The sequence below is a fragment of the Thermobia domestica genome, chromosome 5 (genome assembly GCF_964235325.1).
Source record: "Thermobia domestica chromosome 5, izTheDome1.hap1.1, whole genome shotgun sequence".
Taxonomy (NCBI): Eukaryota; Metazoa; Arthropoda; class Insecta; order Zygentoma; family Lepismatidae; genus Thermobia; species Thermobia domestica.
This window is the reverse complement of record NC_137458.1, coordinates 170259096-170280638: the sequence shown is the minus strand read 5'-3', so window position 1 is coordinate 170280638 and position 21543 is coordinate 170259096. Positions and strand designations below refer to the sequence as shown.

The 21543-nt window shown below is 38.1% G+C and overlaps 1 protein-coding gene across 19 annotated transcripts in view; it reads left to right on the top strand.

Annotated features, from left to right (window-relative positions):
* The first annotated feature begins 16836 nt into the window (after positions 1–16836).
* The window catches only part of LOC145686267 (uncharacterized), a 223769-nt gene continuing 219062 nt past the window's right edge, over positions 16837–21543 (top strand). For 6 of the 19 annotated variants that reach the window (XR_014131569.1, XR_014131568.1, XR_014131566.1 and 3 more), the window contains exon 1: positions 20466–20613. The gene's annotated coding sequence lies outside the window, so the exon portion shown is untranslated. Of the gene's footprint in view, positions 16997–18778; positions 19551–19808; positions 19979–20295; positions 20614–20636; positions 20659–21543 lie in introns of those variants that run through there. The other 13 variants (XR_014131565.1, XR_014131564.1, XR_014131562.1 and 10 more) reach the window with 8 other exon arrangements.

Sequence of the window (21543 nt, the reverse complement as noted above, 5' to 3'; positions counted from 1 at the left end):
CTTATAATTTTTGACTAAACTTTTAAACGTAATGCCTCGCCATGTCCCATATACATGATCACATTCGGAGAAATATTTTCTTTTAAATCTCTTACATTTTATTTGTCCTTAATGTTGCTGTTCAAATGTTTTCATTGAAGGAAAAATGTTATTGTATTTTACAATTTTTATAAATAACTCATGAGCATCTCTACTCTACGTAACTGTCATTAAAGCTAAGAATGTATTATTTGTATGAGAGATAATAATATAATTTAAGCTCATAAGCTATTCGGAAAATATTTTCTCAAAAAATATTGCACAGATACGTTTTTACATTGACCCCTTCTTAAACGAACACCAAAATTAAAGTAAATGGAAGAAAATACTCAATTCTTTTGTCTTCAAAGTAACACTTAATATTTTAGAAATACTCTTCAGAATTTTTAGGAAAAATAACGGATAATTTCCTTACCAATTTCATTAAAATAAAGATCAACTTGAAACCTCTCATTTATTTCCTTTATAAACATGGCACTCACTAGGCCTTTACGCGGTGTTGCCAATTCTACACGAATGCGGCCTATTAGTTAAAGCAGGCCATGGTTAAGTTCAGTTATAAGTTAGTTACCTTCAAAAGAGGCGTAAACTTTTACAATTTGGAATTTAAAATTTCTATCTGCGTATAAATAAGGCACCCCGGATGCAGAACATAGAAACTACAAACGAACCTACCGATGCTAGGTGGCCACTAGAAAGCATAAATGCTATTTAACTTCATCAGGGCAGGGCGAAGCTAGTGGGTCTGAGGTGGCGTGCATCCGAAGGGAGGAGGCACGTCAGCGATGTTGTATACGTGCTTAAGCCAGGTTAGTGAAAAAAGTCGGTCTTGGTAATAATAAGAGTTTTATATAATACTAGTCATGGTTTCATACTAGTAGCGCTCCACTTGTAAACAGTACGCAGTGTGTTTCACCCAATTTCAACAAGTGACGCTCATTTCTGTATAATTCTATAAAACTTAAACATGATATTTCAAAATTCTGACCCGTACGATCTATTTTCACACTGGCTTTCCAACCACTAAATCACAACAAATATACCTCTCCGCCAAAATCCCATTACGCCTCTACATACAGTTCCACTTAGAACATCAAAAACAACCTCAACAACCACTTTCTTAACTTCCACTATTCCCCTCACCTGGTTCTCACTCAGTCTTCCTAATAAACTAAAATAAATTCTCCAATTCACCCGGTAAATTTCCAAATATTGGTCCGGTGATACAGCACGTAACCAATATATATATTTAAATATTTGTCCTTTGATATACAAATTTCTTCTGTAGATTTTACAACTTTGTGGTACTAGAGTCTTAAGCAATACCGACAATTTATGTAAAGAAATGGCACAAGTGTAGATTGATCAATATATGGTTGCACACGCGTTGTTTATCTAAACGTTTGTGATAAAGGAATGTCGGCACGAGAATAAGTACTTTCCAGATCAAAGGGTTTACTCCAGAAGACGGTTCTATCAAATAGAAAATTGATAGGTAAAGTACGATGTGAAACAGTTTTCGTTAAGGAATGACAGTGTGAGATAAGTAATTGCTGTCAGTGTACAGCATATTGAAATGAATTTTGAGTTAAAGTGGTAAGTATTGTATGTGCAAGTGTGCTCTTCCACTAGCCTCGTTATGCGTACACTTCCAGTCGCTGACGCGTCTGCTCCCTTCGGATGCACTCCTGCTACAGTCCTGCACTGACTCGGTTAGCATTCGGGCTTTTAGTCGCCACCTAGCACAAGTTGGTTCGTGCTTTATGCACTAGTTTTTATGCCATACGTCCTCCCTATACTAGTATTTATTCTGAACCCATTTTGCAAGTAGTAATGGAGGTCCTCATTTAGTGGATGCTCTGCTAAAAGAAATACAAAGGTCTAACTGAAAATATAAGAAATTTGTCAAATTTTGATAGAACCGACTACTCGAGTAATACCCAAGAAAAATAATTTATGGAAGGTAATACTATTGTTCGTATACAAATATTAAATCTAAAGTTACATAAATATATATGCGCTTCCAGAAGCAATTTGAGTTTCGGTGTTCTATAATCACTTTGAATGTTTATTTTTTATTTTATTTTATTTTAACAAACAGAAACTGCAAATTGTTACTCATTGAGTATTCCATATACCTTCATTTTTACTTGGTGCTTCCTTCTCTACTTTCCTTGGATTTACATTAGGAACCCTTATGTCATATACAATTTAATTGCCTGTATCTATACTATAGCCGTAGGAAAAGCGATGCTATTTTGTTATTGTTCGAGATATCTTTTCCGATTCAATCAGTCAGCCAAGCTAGCTGACTTGATGTCATGACTCGTGATGTCATATGTGTATCGGCCAATAAGATCACGTATACCAACCTCATATGCTGAAACGTTTGGGATCCGCAAATATGCGCACAGCCTCTCGTGGTCGCTGTATTAAAACAAAGGAAAAACGTGTTACGCAAATCGTAAATATTATTGTTTTTCTATTTCACGATATAAGTTAATCTGAAGAGGATGAAATAGCCATAGCAGCGATATCTGCTCTCATGCTGACACAAAATCCGTCCTCCCCTCCCCCAAAACAACGAGAGAGAAAGAGAGAGTAAAGAGGATCTGGTGGACCAGGGATGGAATTCTTCGCCGCAATAATGCACCGTATTTTCAATGGTGAATAATGGACTACTTACAAATCCTCGTTTCTACCAAAAAAAAAAAAAAAAAAAAAAAAAAAAAACAACTACAGAATGGATTATTCAGTTCCATACCCTACTGAAATTAATAACTCCGAAAATTCAGCACCAAGATACGAACATGAGGGAGTCTGTATCAGGTGAAAAATAGTCTGTAAAACCACCATATTGAATCCTTGGATCCACCAGATTGTAAAACTGAAAATCAAATGAATTATCCAAATATGTAAATGAGAGCAGTTATCAGGCGCGGATATCATCCTCTCAGCTCAGTACCCACAAAAAATACCCACATAGCCCATAAAGTAAACTTATACCCACCGGGAACCCATCTCATGCACTACACCTGGAATTTTTGAATTGTGTCAGCATTGTAGAACTGTTCCCTAAAATTTCACAAAAGCCACATAACACTGATGACAATTAACTCATTGTCTCTGTTTTTGGCTCTGATTTACTTTTGGCGTATCACATCTGAATTTTATGTTTACAAGTGTAGGATTACTAGTCTAAAATTATTACAAGTGCTTTACGACGGATAAAATAAAATAGTTGATATGAAAGATGCCTGTATAGAAACTATTTTCCACCGGCGATGAATTTCTGCACAAATTACAGAAGTAGTATTTTGTTTACAAATGGAATGCTACCATGACAAATGCTATTGAAACTAGTATAATTGTCAGAACCCACTGGTTTTCACTACTCTCGTTTATGCGTATACGCACCTTCACTGACGCCCCTGTTCCTTTCAGATGCACCACCTCGCTAATCTTCGGGCCCTACAACTTTGTTCTGCTATGACTCGGTTAGGTAGCATTCGTGCATTTTAGTGGCGACCTAACGCAGGTTTTGTGCTTTTTGGGCTGTAGTTTTTTTTTTTTTTTTTTTGCATGCATCCGGACGCTGTATTTATACGCGAATCGTAAAAGAATTATCATTTTTCAACAATTGCTTATGATACTCCAAGGTAATTATAAAACAAAAATTGCCGCGACCTTATCCTGATAGCCGAGATACGCAGCTTCAATTCAGGCGACTCCGCGCACATTACATAGTTCCTCCCGTTACACAATTAAAACATTACTTAGGAGATCAATTCAAAGAGTTAATTGAGTTCAAGTATATAAAAATGTCAATACAGAAATAATATTTAAAATAAATGATACTACATTTATTAGTAAAGGGTTATGAAAATGACGTCACGACTCAGAATCGGAAAGAGAGAAGGAAAGAAAGGAGTGAAAAGCTGGCAGCTAAGATGCGAGTCTCTTGCAGGTGTTGCAAGATTATAAACTTGAAAAATCTTATAACAAAAGCAGAGAACCAGTAAAATTACTTAATTGGTCAATGTTAGAAACCGTCCACAATGGATAGGAAATGGCTTAATATTTTTATATGATAGAGTAACTACCCCGTAAGAAACTTCATTGCCTGCTGATAAATGAAACAAAAGAAATAACGGAACTCACATGTAACTTCTGCAATTTTTGTGCAGAGAGTAACACTGCTCTGCCAAATATCGTCTTCGCGCGTGCGTTAGAGTGGGTACGTGGGTGTAGTGAAACTGAAACCATGAAGAGTGTTAAGCGCGAAGTTGAAAATATGAATGAATCCGAATTATCATCTCAGTATTATCGCAAACACGAGGAAGGGAAACCTCTTTAAAGTCAAGCAAAGTAAGTTGTCAACAATTTGTACGCTCGACTAAGAGAAAAATATGCAGACAAAACTATTGAAGAAATTGTTAATATGATTGTTGCCGGTTCGGTGTGGTTTACTTTGCCAATGTAAAAAAATCGTATTTTTAATTTAGTGTGTGCGAGGGTTGCTGCTCGCATGTTTCTGTTTATGATTGACCTTTTCCAGGTAGATATATGAGAATAACTTCATTTCTTATCCTTTCTTACCTTAATCAATTGAAATGAATAAGCAAAATAGTTTTCATGCTCTCGGGTTTTAATTATGAGGATTGCAAATACATGACGTGCGAATTTCCAATACATTTATTACTGTTGTCGTGTCTTCATGAATTATTAAAACAAATAGACCAAGAAACATATTTTTCGTAAGCGGCAGGAAAAGGACGAGAAATCATCGCTCCGCGCATATCAGCTGAAACTCAGAACAGCGCCAGTTGAAACCCTGGCGATTGAGAGCCAAACTAAAACACACGCACACACATACAAAGGCTTCCCTGTGAAAAGGTTCGCGCGCCGACATGTATTAATACGCTTGTGATGCGGCTCTCAAGTTAACATTGCGTTTAGTAAAGAATTCTAATTTTTTATCAATTATTTCGAGTGGTGCGCCAAAAGTACACCTGCACGATTTTTTAAACATGTTACATTTTTTTTTTGGTATACAAATTACACAATAATCACCTATTTTTATTCTTTTAAAAGATGTAATTACATTTGTTCACAGCTTAGTGTTCGAGCGGATAACTTCACTGCATACCTCCTCTAAGGTCTTTATTCTTGCATTTTTTAAATAATGTAAATCGTGCTACAAAAAAAAAATCATATTTTTCGTATGACTCTATTTGTGCTTCTCTTGTCCAGGCAGCCTTGTTTTGAAATTACAGCGAGAAATAAAGATGAATGTCGTCAGGCGCTATTCTTTTCTGATTGGTAGTTGAATGCAAGTCCAGATGAAAATAGAAACTGCTTCTATTTCTTCCAAGTCAGGATCCAAATAAGGACAGCAGAAAATTTCAACCTGAACTAGGGGCAAGTTACTTCTCACAGGATCGTTAAGTAAGGTCGTGAATTTTAGATCGTGAATCGCAGCCTTACTTCAGTCCCGTCTGAGACAGGCTTAAGACTACAATAATTCGTATGTAATCAATTCACATGTACTTACTAGGTAAAATAGTGGAGGTTAATTCCTAATACAGTGAAACCACTTTTAACGGACATCTCTCAATAGTGGAAATCTTCGTAAGAGGACAAACTTTCTTATTTTTCCATGCCATAAATATGTGTGATGTGGTGTTATGAGAGAGAACCCTTCCTTTTAGGAATACCTCTTTTACGGACAAATAATCGGTTCCACTGATGTCCGTTCTGAGAGGTTTCACTGTATTACTTAGTTTAATAATAGGCCTAATAATAAATGCTCAAATGTGTGAACTTACTTTATTGAACCTACCACTGCAAAGAGTTGATATTATTATTATTATTATTATTATTATTATTATTATTATTATTATTATTATTATTATTATTATTATGAGTAGTAGTAGTAGTAGTAGTAGTACTGGTAATAATAATAATAATAATAATAATAATAATAATAATAATAATAATAATAATAATAATAATAATAATAATAATGCAATAGTTGCGAAACAAAATATACTGTTTTCTTGTTTGAGTTTGTTTAAAAATTATATCACTATTCTGAGAGCATACCCCCCCTTTTATTTTGAACACCCCCCTAAGTAAAGTTTCTGGCGTACTTACTGCTTGCGGTTGTATCTAGTTGGACTTAGTCTGTCAAACGTTATATCATTCACGTATTCCTCTTAGTGAGAGTTTGCGTTTAATCAACTGTGCACTTTCTTGTAAATCTTTATTTTCTGGACTGAACAACTTCTTTGACCAATAAATTCTGACTACAATCAAGTTCTTATCTACGTTTCATTTCTCTGGAACATTCTAGTACTCTATCCGAGAATCGAACTAGTGATCACCAGCCGGAAGAGGAGACGCCGCCCAAACCTCTCGGGGCGCTACAATGTCTTCCTCATCAAGGGCGCCGATTTCTTTGTAAATTTGAGGGGCCCATTCAAATGCAGAAGGCATATATGAGGATTTTAAGGCAAATTTCATTCAAATTATGTCAAATATTGTATATTCGTAAATACAATGAGCAGACACAAATGTGCTTTGGGGGCCGGCCCCATAGGATCGGCGCCCTTGTTCCTCATTCAATTGCAGCGGTAGAGCGTGCATTTTCTGCATTCAGCTTGATGCAAACAAAAATATGTAAACACTACATACCAAGCGACTGTCTTCAATTCCAACTGTTACCTGTTTCTAGTTACAAGTTGGGAGGCACGGTGGCTCAGTAGTAAAGTGCTTCCCTCTGGTGGATGGGGTTCCTGGTTTGAGCCTGGACGAAGTAACTTTCCAGCGGACAACATCGTGTCTGTGGATTTTCTCGGGGTATTCCCGTTTCCTCCCACATCTTCATTTAGCCAATTATTTCATTATCATTCACTTGCGTTAATCATCGTCTCTCTTAGCCTTAAGTGCGTAATCGACAGTCGTTAAACTGAGTTTTTTCTTGTTACAAGTTTAATGAGGAAGAAGGATAAAATTGATATAAACAACAGTGAGAAACAGAAAGGGAGTAGAAGAATTAAACAAGCAGCAGCTACGTTGAAGAAAGATTGGGAGAGAGGTTCATGGGAATCAGGGGCGGATTAAAGGAGGGGGCGAGGGGGGCGATCGCCCCCTCAAGAGCCCTCTAAAATATTAAAATTACACACTGCCGCTCGTACGAACGAAAGTTTGGGATCATTCTTACATTATTTCAAAAGAGGGTTAATTCTTTAAATTCCATTTTAAAAATAGTCTCCGTTTAGCACGCCGCGTTTACGCTAACAATAACTCGAGTCATAATACCAGGTAAATCTCAGGAAGAAGGACGATGTTACTTGAGGCCAGAACATCTGGAAAACTATCCATGGCTGGTTCTTTCCCATAAGGAGAGGGATCCTTTTTTGTAAATATTGCTCACAGTTTGCAACGGTTTTTTTTTGGGGGGGGGGAGGCTATCGATGAAACGTGCCTCTCCAAACTCTTGAGATTAAACCTTTGAAGAAATTCGCTACTTTCTACGGTATTTTAGAAACTCACAACACGGCACAATATCACATTAACGGTCTTGAGTTCGGAAAAGCGTTTCTGAAAAACTACTGGGAACCAGTGAATTTAATCGAGAATCAAATCAACTCGTCAAGAAGACAAGTCATCCAAAATCGCGACAAACTGAAATTAATGTTGGGAAATGTGATATTCCTTGGAAGGCAAGGCATTGCTTTTCAAGGCCACACGGACACGGGCGCCGATTTCTCCGTATTTTTTTTTTGGGGGGGGGCATTCAGATGCAAAAGGTATACATATATGAGGATATTAAGACAAATTGCATTCAAATTATGTCAAATATTGTATATTCATAAATACAATAGGGAGGCCCACATGAGATTTTGGGGGCCCGGCCCCCAGGATCGGCACACTTGCACAAGGACGGTGCGTGTGCGGATAATTGGACCTCAGATGGTGACAGTGCAGAAACTAAGTTCAACGAGGGCAATTTTCGAGAATTGCTCAAATTTAGAATGGCTTGTAGTGACGATCTCTTAAAAAATCACTGGAAGAAAGAATCGAAAAGGACCATTTTTGCCAATAAATGCCCTCATTGAGGGTTGGGGATGAGAAATCACGTCTGTAAAATTCTAAATCGAGTGCGAGAGGATCAGTTTTATTCTATTATGTTTGATGAGACTTCGGTCGTTTCGCACACATCTCAGCTGTCTTTGATTCTAAGATACGAACACATGGGTGAAATAAGAGAAGACTGCTTCGGTTTCATTGATCTTCGATCAGCAGAGCTGAAAGGTGAGGACATGGTTCGAGCTCGTAATCCGAAGACGCACTCTCACTGACCGGAGGGAAAATTGGAGAAATTGTTCAATCTTTGCTACGAGACTTCTCAGTCAACCCGAAAAACTGCGTTGGTATTGGTACAGATGGTTGCGTCGTCACGAACTCTCAAAGTCGCCGGGCAGTGCAGGAGATCCAGAAGGAGGCTTCAAACGCGCTGCACTGTTCATATTGCAGTCACAGCCTCAACTTGTCCATCTTCAGGTCGTCGTCAGTACAGTGCATGAGGAACTGTCTGGGAACAACGAAAGAGATCATTACGTTTTTCACCGCATCGTCAAAACCTAATACTGTCCTTAAGCTTATGGTTAGTGGCCAGTTGGAGACATTGTGTGAAACGAGATGGGTTGAACGGATCGACGCAGTGTTACAATTTCACGTGAAATTTCAATAAATGAGGTTCTACAGTGTGTTCCAATTGATCCGAGTTAGATACAGCAGCCAAAGCATGGGCACTTTCTTCTGCCATGCACGACAGCGAGTTTATCGTAACTATTACGTGTCTTCAGGGTGTTCTCACAATAACCCTCCCCTCAATCGACTTTTGCAGAAGACAAATTTAGACATGAACGCAACGTCAAATGCCATTCAGGACACTATCACAGCATTAAACATGAAGCGTTCAAAAGCAAAGAATTCAAGGCAGCTTTCGAAGCGATATCCAGAATGGTTACAAGTGTCGACGTGCAGATTTAAACTCCTCATCTCACCCAAAGACAAACACATCGTACTCACTTCAGGCCAGATGACACGGCAACTTACTACTGAAGAACTGTTTACATTCCGTTGATAGAGTCGGCTGTAGAAGACCTCAAAACTCGTCTTGCGCAGGAAGTTTTAAATATATACGGACTCAACATTCTATTGCCAACACGCGCAAGACTAAACTCTGAGCAACAAGTTCCGCGTTCTAGCAGAAAGATTTTACAAAACTATCGGAACTCAAGAAAAAATGCTGTTTTCCCTCTTTAGTTCTGAATTTGCAATCTGCACTTCTAAATGGAAGAGAATTAAAGAAAAAGGTGGAACTCTATCACGGACTGTGTTGGAGGCCTTGACCACCAGCGACGAAGATCTTCACGTGACTATTCGAAAACTGCTGCGCATACTTGTAACCCTGTGTACGGATTCCACGTTAATCAGTAGGTCCCATATAGCCTCGCTCCTGAAAGGGACGTTTAACTCAACATCAACTCAACTTGTAACCCTGCATTCGAGCGTGGCCAGTGCAGAACGATCTTAATCCACATTGCACCGACTGAAAGCGTGGTTGCGATCTCATTCTGGCGAAAAGCGGCTAAATGGACCAGCACTTTTAAATGTCATAGGGTCATTGTCGTAGATCGCGACATTATTATATCGACAAATACGCTTTGTGCGGTATTCGCCGAAAAGCGTACGACCAGGCCTGTAGACAGAATGGGCCTTATACTAAATCGTTCTGACGCGTGATTAGTGCCATACTAAAGAGATCGACTAATATATGTTCCCTGCAGTAGTAAGGTTTTTAGTATGACGCTAATCATAACGTCAAAATGACTCTGCAGTAGACGCAAAATGATAAGGCGGAATATCTTTTTCGGGGAGGGGGCATTGTGGTGTAAATTCCATAGCAATTATATCTTTCAACCTCTTTTCCTGAATCCGTTTTACCTTTATTTTTTTGGGGGGGGGGATTTCGGGAAACATGTCCCATTCTACAATAAAGAGTCCCCCCTAAGACTTTTTGTTTAATCCGCCAATGATGGGAATAAGGGGTTAATCAGACGATTCCTTAAAACTTTATTCTAAAAGCTTAATTACACTAGCAGGGGTGTATAGTTTTCAAATTAGAATAAAATATATCAGTACGTGTGAATGCAATGAATTTAAGGATTAGTGGAGAATTTTTTGGCATATTTTTGGAACTGGGGGGTAGAATATTTTGCTTAAATTTCTTGCTATATTTTCTGTATTTTTTGATGATTTAGGTAGGTTAGGTTAGTTTAGGTTTGGGTTAGGTTAGGATATTTATATTTGGGGACAGAAAATTCTTTGCTTAAAATTCGTACTTTCTTCCTATATTTTCTGTGTTTTTGATGGTTAGGCTGTTTAGGTTAGCTTATGTTAAAACTTAGTTATTTCACTTACGTAACAATATCTCATTTCTCCTGTATACATGGTGATTTTACCTGATCTTGGCCCCAAGTTCCAAAATTATCCCAATTTTCTTCAATTAAATAGCTCTGAAATTTCATTAATATACTTACAGATTGGTTGTTCGATGCTTTACTAATTTTTAAGCTATCTACTGAAATTTTCGAGCGCTTGCTACTAATATTTTCGGTTGTCAACGTTGCAGGTCTGTCAACCGTATCATAATTATAGTACGCATACCATAATTTCAAGTCATGTACTGCACCATGTACCATAGTACTTTCATTATGGTACGCAAAAGTAGCATAATCCAGGAGATGCGACTGTCTTTATACTTCGCTTAAATATTGGAAATTGGACGAATATGGATTTTTCGTAGTTTTCTTTCCCACATAGAACATAAAGCTATAAATATGATACTGGTTTCACTTCCCTCGTAGTCTCTCTCTCCACCTTCCGAAGTACCGTACCATAAACATATACCAACCCTTATTGCTTTTATTGCCCAGGTTTCCAAAAGGACAACTTCGTTGCACTTTAGAAGGAAGCGACTGGGGTAGTTTTCTTTTCAGAAAACACTTATTGGCAGATGATGATTCTGTCTGTCCTTTAATACTTGCCTCCGCGCCTAGCAGAAACTGGGAAGGGAACAACAACCAAATTGCAAGGGAACCACTGCATTGTATTCAGGCACGTAGCCAAAGGGTGGGTCCGGGGGATCCGGAACCCAGCCCCCTTCGAAACCAGAAATAAAGAAATGAGGAAGGATGAAACAAAAAGAAGCGAGAGAAAGAAGAATCATCATTAAAAATATAAAGCTACAAAAAGCGTTTGGTTACTCTTTCTTATGAGGACATTTGTGTGGCGTAAACTGGGGGGAGAGGGGCAGTCAAGTTGAAAATGTATATTATTATAACGGAGCATTCAGAATTTCATCTAGCTCCATGTTAATCCTATGAATTACAAATGACGATCGATAAATCAGTTCGATCAGATAGACTCTCAAGTAGAACTTAAGAAATGCCCACAATCACCAATAACATGAGCCTGGCAACATGGACTCCAGTTACACTTGTTAAAGAAATTTTCATTTTCGCGGCAACACTAATCCATTTTACAGGATGTCTTTAATGCCGAAAGAGATCTCGTTGTTATCCTTGACGGCATTAAACGAAGATAAGAAAAAGAAGAAGAAAGAAGGCAAGAAGAACCGAGTTCGAATGACTTCGGAAAACTATATCTTTTCCAATACTTTTTAAAATGTTCTTTTACTTGAGATTTCTCCGTGGTTTGTTATTTAAATACTAACATATCCTCATATTATTGTCATAACCAACCAATATAGGCATGTTGCCAATAAAGTAGTTTAGAATGATCAAGCCCCTGATGTGATAACCACAGTATTTCGTCACGGACCCTTACGAAATCCTGGCTACGTGCCTGATTGTATTGTTCTTTTCTTAAAATAATTTTCTCGTGTATTATAGGCCTAGACTTCAATAGCAATACGGAGGGGATTTTAGAAAACATTTTTACAATGTCATTTTTGTATTGCTAATAGATTTATTTATACATACGAGTTCTGAGCATTACTGGCATCTAAGGTCTTAAGCCCATCATGCATTATCCAGCTTGTAGACGATCCAATAAAGCTTGAACAAGAGTCTTGTTCAAGACCATTCAAGACTACTTGATGAAAAAGACGTCAGCACTGACGCCATTTTTGTCTTGAATTCAATAGTTTCGTTCAAGAAATTTCGTTTCGCTCCTGTTCTAAACAATCCAATTCAAGAACGTTCAATACCCAATCAGCGCTCGAGTTGAGTGCAGGAAAATACGAAAGAACTATGATGGCGTCGTGACAGAACGGCAGTTGTTGAATAAATATCTTTTCATTACTCTCTTTCATAATTATCTGATGTTCGAAGTGTGCTTATAATAATAAACGAAGTCTAATATCTGCGCTGGAAGAGATTGCTAATATTTTTGGTGCTAATATACACGATTTATGTAGTTACAGTGCTTGCATGCCCATAACAATTGTTAAATTTTGTGGCAATGATATAAATATTAATTTCAGAATTTAATATACAAGAATATCGGGTGTAGATTCAGAAATAAGAGTCCATCAAATAAAAAACATATATCTGACTTTTCTTCCTTTAATCAGACGTTTTGTACTGTTATTAATCTGGGATAATTAAAAGAATAATTGTGTGCAGATTGATTAGGCCTATATGCTCGCAAACTGAAGTACCGTGGAAATGATTACATGTTATCCTATTATAAGATTACAATTATTTTTTTACGGAATTCACACGCAGCATTTCAGAAGTTATTTCCTAAGATAGGATTTGCTTTCATGTGTGCAGGTTAATTTTCCGAGGATTTTCCCGTAAGGTTCAAATGCGCATCTAGACATATGCCACATATACGAATGTAAAAAAAAAAAAAAAAAAAAAAAAAAAAACCACTAAAATCGATAATGTTATTTAACAGACCAGGGCAGGAACATGGAAAGGGACCCACGCCAGATTACGACCGTAGGGAGCAGGCGCGTCATCGACGGAGGTTATACTGCAAGAAACATAAGAATAGTGAAACAAACCCTTCACATCGTATTCACTCATTTGAAGTTAACTATAGCCCTTGTAATGATTTGATACTGGTAACATCAAACTTCTAAACATTAAATACTTGTGTCCTACATTATACAGACATGTTCCGACAGTGGAAATTATTATCCCAAACAGTCCTCTTTCAAACACACTCACACATTTTAAGAATAAAATTACTATTTGTTTGACAGATTAATAATTTCCAAGTACTACAACCAAATACGGGATAGGTTCGTGAAGGAAGTGTGATGCAGATATGGGCGGTAATTTCAGGGGCTGAAAAAATGTCATTATTGCTCCGTTTGTTTTTGTGCGTTTTCAGCCTTTTCTCTAAGCAGTCTTCAATGCCATAGTATAAATAACATCTAAAGGCAGTCATTGCCTCGTGATACAATTTTGGGAAACAGTTCGACCTTTTCTTTCTGAGTGTGATTCTGCCATCAGCACGCCATTTGAAAAATCAGATTTCTAAAAAGGGATTTTTAATAAAGGGATTTTATACCTAAGCAGCAATTTACTCTTTTAACTTAAGCTAACCTAACCCGCATTTAATGTAAAAGGAGCAAAATACTTAGTAAAATACGGAGGGGGTTGCTACAAAATCAATTTACCTGTTTCCTAAATGATTTAATATACCGATACCGGTAATCTATTAAATTCCAGATGCTTGCAGAAAGTTAGGAAAGATATGCTAATATTATAGCTATTCATGCATAGGGCTGAACTACATCAGTGGTGCCAACCTGAAACAATATGAAATCCCATGTTGAGAAGCAAAAGAATCCCATTTTAGGTGTGAATTTCTTACGTTATACTAATTAAAAGTATACTCTAATATTAAAAATTAATTTTTTTTCTGTTAGTCACTTTTTACAATATCTAAATGAATAAGCCGTAAATTTCGGTCTTCTCGAAAAATCCCATATGTGCTGCTTATTATCCCTTTTCGAGAAAATAAAATCAAAACTCCCACGATATGGGATTTTCCCCACAGGTTGTCATCACCGAACTAAATCAGTAAGCAGTTCCGCTTTCATTTGTTTTTATTGTTTCAGTCACTTGTTTTGGACTGCCACCTATCTACAAGTATATAAAACATGATTCAATACCTTTCACAGCTAAGGTGAAGTGTGAAAAAAACTAACAGAATAGTCTTCTTAGATAATTCTGTTCTTAAAGAGAAGAGTTTCCGTCAATAAAGAACAAGTATTTACACAACACACACCGCTTCCTGGAGAAATAAGAATTGTTTTCCATCGGCTAGACCCCTATTGTGCGTCAAGCTTCGCACTGGGCATATAGGTTGAACAGCCTTTGGCGACAGTGGGCTGACGGGAATTCAATATTATCTCTCTGGGATTGCTTAAGGAAGCATATACACGAAGCTAGAGAAGATCCTAACCCTTAAGTCTCAACAACCCAAATCTTAGAAATTGTGCACCGGCCCTTACCAGGACCATGCCGCGACCACCTAAGAGGACTCCGTTGAGAAGGCAACCCCACGAAGAAGGACCAATTGATAGACTCACCAAGAAGGACGCAAGCAAACACAGCGAAAAACAACTATCTCAAGATGACTACTATGCCTTCGTCTCCACCAAGCCGATCTGCATCAAGAATAGCAACTGCCTTAACAAAGAAGATGCAGGAACCATCATAAACAAGAAGATTGACCCTGGTGAATACTACTTATTAGGGTGGATGGTTACTTCAAAGTATTCTTCAAATCAGAGAGTACGAGAGATATCTTGATGAAGATCTTCCAAAACAGTTACTTTGGCCCACATGCTGAGATTCAGGATATGTTCGGAGAGAGACACAAGAAAGAAAATCCATCAGCCTTAGATGCACCACAACAAGCAGAGCCTGAGCAACAAAAACATGAACATCGTCATCTAGTAGAGAAAGTAGAAGATGAAACCACAGGCAGAGAAACCAAACCACACACAGGTGAATAACCAAAGTTCCGGCCCTTCTAAGAGCCAGCAGGTGAAAAACCAATACATGCAGGTGATAAAACAAACCATACAGATGAAAAAACCACAATCAGTTGAAGCAAATGGCCCTTTCAAGGACCACGAAGGAACCGCCCACATTCATGAGAACGATCAATCAGAAGAAGTCACCCGCTCAGAACGGATCAACCAATCAGAAGACGACAAACACACTCAGAAGACAAACCAAGTAGAAGCAACAGACAGCCAAGAAAAGAAGGAACACTTCCAAGTAGTGAAAAGAAAAAAACGAAAATCGAAAATCCCAACACAGGCTTCTGAACCACAGAGAGTGACCCCAAAACCAACCACATACACCTGTATCATTAAAGGTGTCCCAACTCCAACCAACATTGACCATATTGCAAGTGCATTAAAGAGAGAAAATATTCAATTCACGAACCTCGTTCGTGTTCAAACAAAGGAAGGACCAGCACCCATGCTGAGGATGTTCTCAACCGGCGCCTCCGATGTCAATCGACTCACAATAGGACTAAGAATTGGCAACACACACTACAAAGTTGAGAACTCGATATTACAACCTAGACCGATGCCATGCTGGAATTGCTACCAGTATGGCCATCGCAAGACCCAATGCACAGCGCAGAGAGTTTTCTTTCGTTGCGGTGGCACACACAGTAAGGACTGCGGTAAACCAATAAACAAGAACTTCTGCGCATCATGTAAGAAAGACTCACACAGAACCGGAAGCAGCAGATGCCCGCTAAAACCTAAAAGCTACACAAAGAGCAGAATCACCAATGTATCAATAGAAGACACATCAAGCAGAAATGGCCCTTTTTAGAGCCAGCAAATAGACCAACCACCAGCAACAACTGAAGAGCAAACCATTCCCATAGAAGAACAACTAAAAATAGCCATAGAAACAGCAACAAATCATATCATCACTTGGGTCACTACTGTACTCACTATCTCCACTCCGCAGAGCGAACGCCAAAAAGCAATAGATGCAATCCAGTTAGCAACCAGAAAAGTGATCTCCAAGACCATCAACGCACTGACGACCACAACAGGAAAACTACACATCACTAAACCCACGTACGCAGATAAAATCAAGGAAGTTGGAAAGCAACCAAGACCAGAAGTACAAAAACCGTACCCAACAGCGACAAGGAAGTCTACCTTCAAAATTCACGCAGTAGAAGCAGCGGAGGAAAAAGACAGGGGAGGAAGTAGCTGCAGGCTACAAACCGATGACGACTCAAGCACAGATAATAGCCCATGAATTGGAAAATTGCATGTTAAAAAATAACAGATATCCTCACTAACAAAACACCTCCCCAATACAGACAACACAGATAGCTTAACATATACAGATAGGTTTTTAGTAATTTAAATTAAAATTATAATTTATTAATTTATTAATACAGACATTTTTACATGGATTTTCACCACCCTTGTCATAAACTCATTTATTCATTTTTTTGGCTGTATGCGGCTCAAGCAGTTTAATTCTCTTTTTAATTAAAAGGACTGGCTCATACTAGCAGACGACGTTTCTATGTGTGTGTGTTCTCTCACTCAAAGGATGCATGTGGGTGGCGTGACCTTGATCAGCACTTCTTCAGCCAATCACACTCTGTCCGCTCTTGCGTCACTCAACGCGTGAAACCCACGCGAACAGCGAGAGCCGAAGAGATTTAGCGGGAGGCAAACTTTACTTGGCGCCGAAGAGACGAATGTGTAACAGCTTATTCTACCTTGCTGCAACAACACACTGTGTAGTCATGTTCTTTGCATAATCGAATCTAATTAATTTTCACAAGATAAGAAACATCTATACATATTATTGTCATAATTGTCCTCTCCTAGTTTAAAAGCTATGTAAGTATTAATTAAATTAAAATTTTCGAATCGATTGACGAGTATTTCTGCGATTGTGCATGTCGTCTCCTACGCCTCGTGGCTGTCTATTTAGGTACATGGTGCAAAATTTACTTTTTACTTATTATTTGTGTAATTTGTTAGTTTTCGAAAATATGATGCTGAATCTTTTGTGTCTTTAAAGGTTGTACATAGAATTTTTGCTTACGTGTAGTTGGCGTTGAAAGGAGTCATTTCATATAATTACTTGTTTCATCGTCAACGCTCGAGCAAACGTCCTATTTACGACTATCAAATATAATGTTTGCTCTATCTGGATCACCATCCTATGGAGTAAACGTTATACCCTTCCCAAGTGGTTTTGCCATGTAAATACTATTGCATGCAGCACGACCGACACAGGGTTTTTTCCTGGTTTCCAGGTTTTTTGTCCCTCTATCAAGACAATAAAATCTTCTTACACGCTTTCCTATCTTCTGATTTACTCTTCTTTCCTTCTATCTTACACTACAATTACAGATACGCGTGTAAATGTCTACCGAATAGATAGAAACCGCGAGACACACTCACCGACAGCAGCTTTAGGTTACTAACCGCATGGGGGAGAGGCATGTAGAATGTTGGATGATGCCTTACCCACTATCCAGGGCGCGGGCTTTCCCGAGGGGCGTCCTTATTTTTAACTTTTCTGTTTCTGTATGATCGTGTAAATGTTGTTCCAAGATCATTCGAGAACCGCGTTCAAGTGTCATAAACAATACTCCTTTTTACGTGTAAATTTGAGGTATTGAATGGTCTTGTACAAGCTTTCTAGGATCGTCTACAAGCAGCATTAGAGATGACGACCCTCGGCGATCACACTATTCGGGAAAGAGGAAGGAAGCGACCTGAGATCTGTATGTTAGGTGCAATTCCGTCATTCGTGAGAGTGAATGACGAGAAACTAGGAAAAAGTTTGCTCGGGGTAGCTAAACTGAAACAATTGTAACATTTTTTCGACCGAGTGTCCCTACCAGAAATCGAATTAGGACTGCTTGCACCAAAGCCGAGGACATTGCCACGTAGTGCATATATAGCCGCACAACTTTGTGCGTGTTAATCCTTCGCAATCTTTTTTTTTAAAAATATAGTTCGTGTCTGTTTTACTGAAGTTTCATTCTTTACAGTACATAGAGATGTAATGTTGAATCTGAGCAAGATTTAGGGCTATCCAATCTCTAAAAGGTACAGTTAAAGAGCTTTCTCCTCTTAAAATAAATAAATAAATAAAAGGATGGTTTTACAGAAAGAGAAACGTTCTCTTCATCTCGTAATTCATCGCGAAATTTCTGTCTTTCCTTTTCTCGTCGGCAATAATAGAGATAAACATTTAATTGGGACTCGAACCACACGAGATCCCATCGGAAATCAGATTGAGATTTCAAGCAGTAAATGTGGCAATAGGGATTATTGTAAAACGTTGCATATATCACAGAGCGAATGTAGGTGAGTAAGCGTAGACTTCGCAATCGGGAGATCCTGTAAATTCAAATCACGAGGCGCGCCATCCTGACTGGTTTTCCATGGTTTCCTCAGTCTCACCAGGTGAATGTAGGCATGGTAGCTATATCCTCGCCGACTTGCTTCCAAAATTTCCTTCTGTAGTTATAGACAGTGTTTCAGTCTAAAATATTCCCTCAGTTGCAACAGTCTCTGAAACCTTAGAACAATCTATATATATAAAAGAGAACGTACAATTCTTTGTCCGCTCATCACGCTAATACGGCTGAACCAATTTCTTTCATTTTTGGGGGGTTATTAGGATTTGGACCCTAGATGGTTTTTATCATATCACTTTAATTTTTAATTACCAGTGTCTTGAGATAATTGACCATTCAGGTGTCCACAAATCCTTTGTTAGTTCATCATAGGTAAAAATAAACGTATTTATATGCAACCCGCATGACCGTGTCACTCGGCGGGTTAACATAAATGACAGGCGATATACAGCGGAAAATAGCTTGAATCTTCTGTTTAAAATTTTTTAATTGATTTGCTTATTTTTAGAGACACTTTTACAATATGCCAGCACCGGGATGACCGCAGCGAAGCGGGGCGGGTTAACATAAATGACAGGCGATATAATGTTAAGATTTACTGCAATCTTCTATGGTTTTTATCATATCACTTGAAAGCGAAAAAGTAAAAATTATCTAAGTAACAAAGTTTATTGCGTTCCGGGGTGACCGCAGCGAAGCGGGGTGAACGCTGCTAGTCTTAAATGAGGACTTGACGCTCTGAAATTCATCACAAATAAAATTGTACAAATTTTAAATTGTATGCGAAGTTGATGTTTCAGTGAAGCCACAAAAATTCTGTGTGCATTCTAGCTTTTTCCTTTAAGCTTCCTCATAAGTATGATAAAACTGATACAGGCTTGTATGTAATGAATCTAGTGCTTCTTCCTTGGTGTAACATTTTCAAAGAAATATTAGCTAGTTTCAAAGACAATAAGTTTCTTCCTTTCATTTAAACCTCGAATAAAGTGATTTTAACTGCATCTTGAGTTCTATCAGTGAGTATTTTAGTTATTCTAATTTTACAATGTAGTCTAGTGCATCATAAGCATGATATAATTTATTTCGTACAGATGTTGTTATACCAAAAAAAACGACGTTCATGGTATTGTCATAAAATAATAATAATAACAAATCTTGAGAATGAGTAGTTTTCCGATTGATCAATAAACAGAGGGGGCAATAATAATTACTATCCGCCTTATGCAGAGTCGTTTCGACGTGCGATTAGCATCATACTAAAGATCTGAATACTGCAGGAAACATTCGTTAGTCGATTTCTTTAGTGTGGCACTAATCACGCGTCAGAATGACTTTGCATAAGGCCTTATAGGTTATAGTTAAGGAGCCGTACTTCCCATTTAGGGAAGGACGAGAAACGCCATACTATCAGGAATTATTCATTGACTATCTAGGATGTTAAAAAGTAGGTAACAGACTGAGTTCTTGCCCTTGTACTTAGGGTGTTTTTCTAGGAATATTTGTTTTTTATATCGTATGGGAATAATAATGTGCCCTTGTACTTCGTGTATGACTATGTGTGGGAATTTGAAAACACACATCGCATGTCCCGTGCACGTGGATACTTCTTACTGTTGCACTACGTAGAAAAATGATTCTATTTGGTGTACAAGTAGTAATAGAACACAGAAGAAACGGATATCACGCTGTATTCTCACTCCATGTTGGAGTGTGAATACAACATGATCTGGGTTTGTTGTGTTCTATTACCACTTATACATGATATAGAATCATTTCTGTAGGTAGTGCAACAGTAAGATGTATCCTCGTGCACGGGAGATGAGAAGTAGCTGTTCTTAACTATTACCGCCTTATATATCACGCTTGATTTTTGGAGCGTATCATAATATCCTTTAAAATACCATAGTATCCTTCAAAATTTCATAACTTTGATCATCATGTACAATAATTGCCAACTCCTTAGTTGGCAACCCTGAGGAGGTGCGAGGATTGAACAAATTACATGGAACTTTCGATGTTAGGTTCTGCTATTAAACATAGGAAGAGGTTACATGTTACATGAATGGTTCCCTGTTCTAGGTGAGATTGTGGAGGGAGACAATATGAATAACATCAGCATCAAAAGTTAGCTTGTTTACTTATCAAGGCTGTAGTCTAACTTAGGAACTAGAGGCACGATGAATTAGTGAGACTAGCTATAGTGCGTATTGTCTATGCTAATGCTAGGATATCGTGGTTTGATCCTAGGCCAAGTTTGTTTTTATAATAAACACCGTCGTTTCCGTGAGTTTCTTTTGGATTCTCCTGTTTCCCCCCATATTCAAATTTCATTAGATCTGTCATCATTGACCTTCAATCATTAATCGTCTTGAAGATAGTTTTAAACGGATGCATTTATCGTAGCAGATGTGCTGCAAAAAATCTCGTATAATATTCTGTGAAATCAAAAGTACATGGTGCTTTAAACAGTACCGTTTTGATGGTCCATGTTCCGTTAAGGGCCCCCTTGAGCTAAACTAAGCTAACATACCTACCTAATATAACGTTGTATTATGTAATCAAACTAAAATCAATATAAAGAAGTGTCAATGACCAAGCATCTTGTCGTGACGTAGCTAAAGCTGTAGTTAGTGGCTGTAACAACAGTTCTCACCGGTTATATTAAAAAAAGGAAAACCACCAAGAAGTATGTAAGCAAAGAGAATCCCTACTTTGTCATTTTTCTTCATTACAATTCAATTTCCCACTCAAAACAAAGAGCAAAGATTTTTGACGCATAATCTGGCTTCCTTTGAATACACCATGGCACTGCAATCGGGCAAGAAATGCTGGGGAAAATGCTACGAAGTAGAGCAGGTTCTATCGACAAGAAATACCATAGCATAGGCAAGGTTCTAGAACACAGGTCCACTCTTTCTATTTACCTGTAATAAAGACCGAAAACTACATTTCCTGCGGGGCTCTAACCCGTCCTCACTCGCTGACGCTCTCTCTGCAATACTATATGAA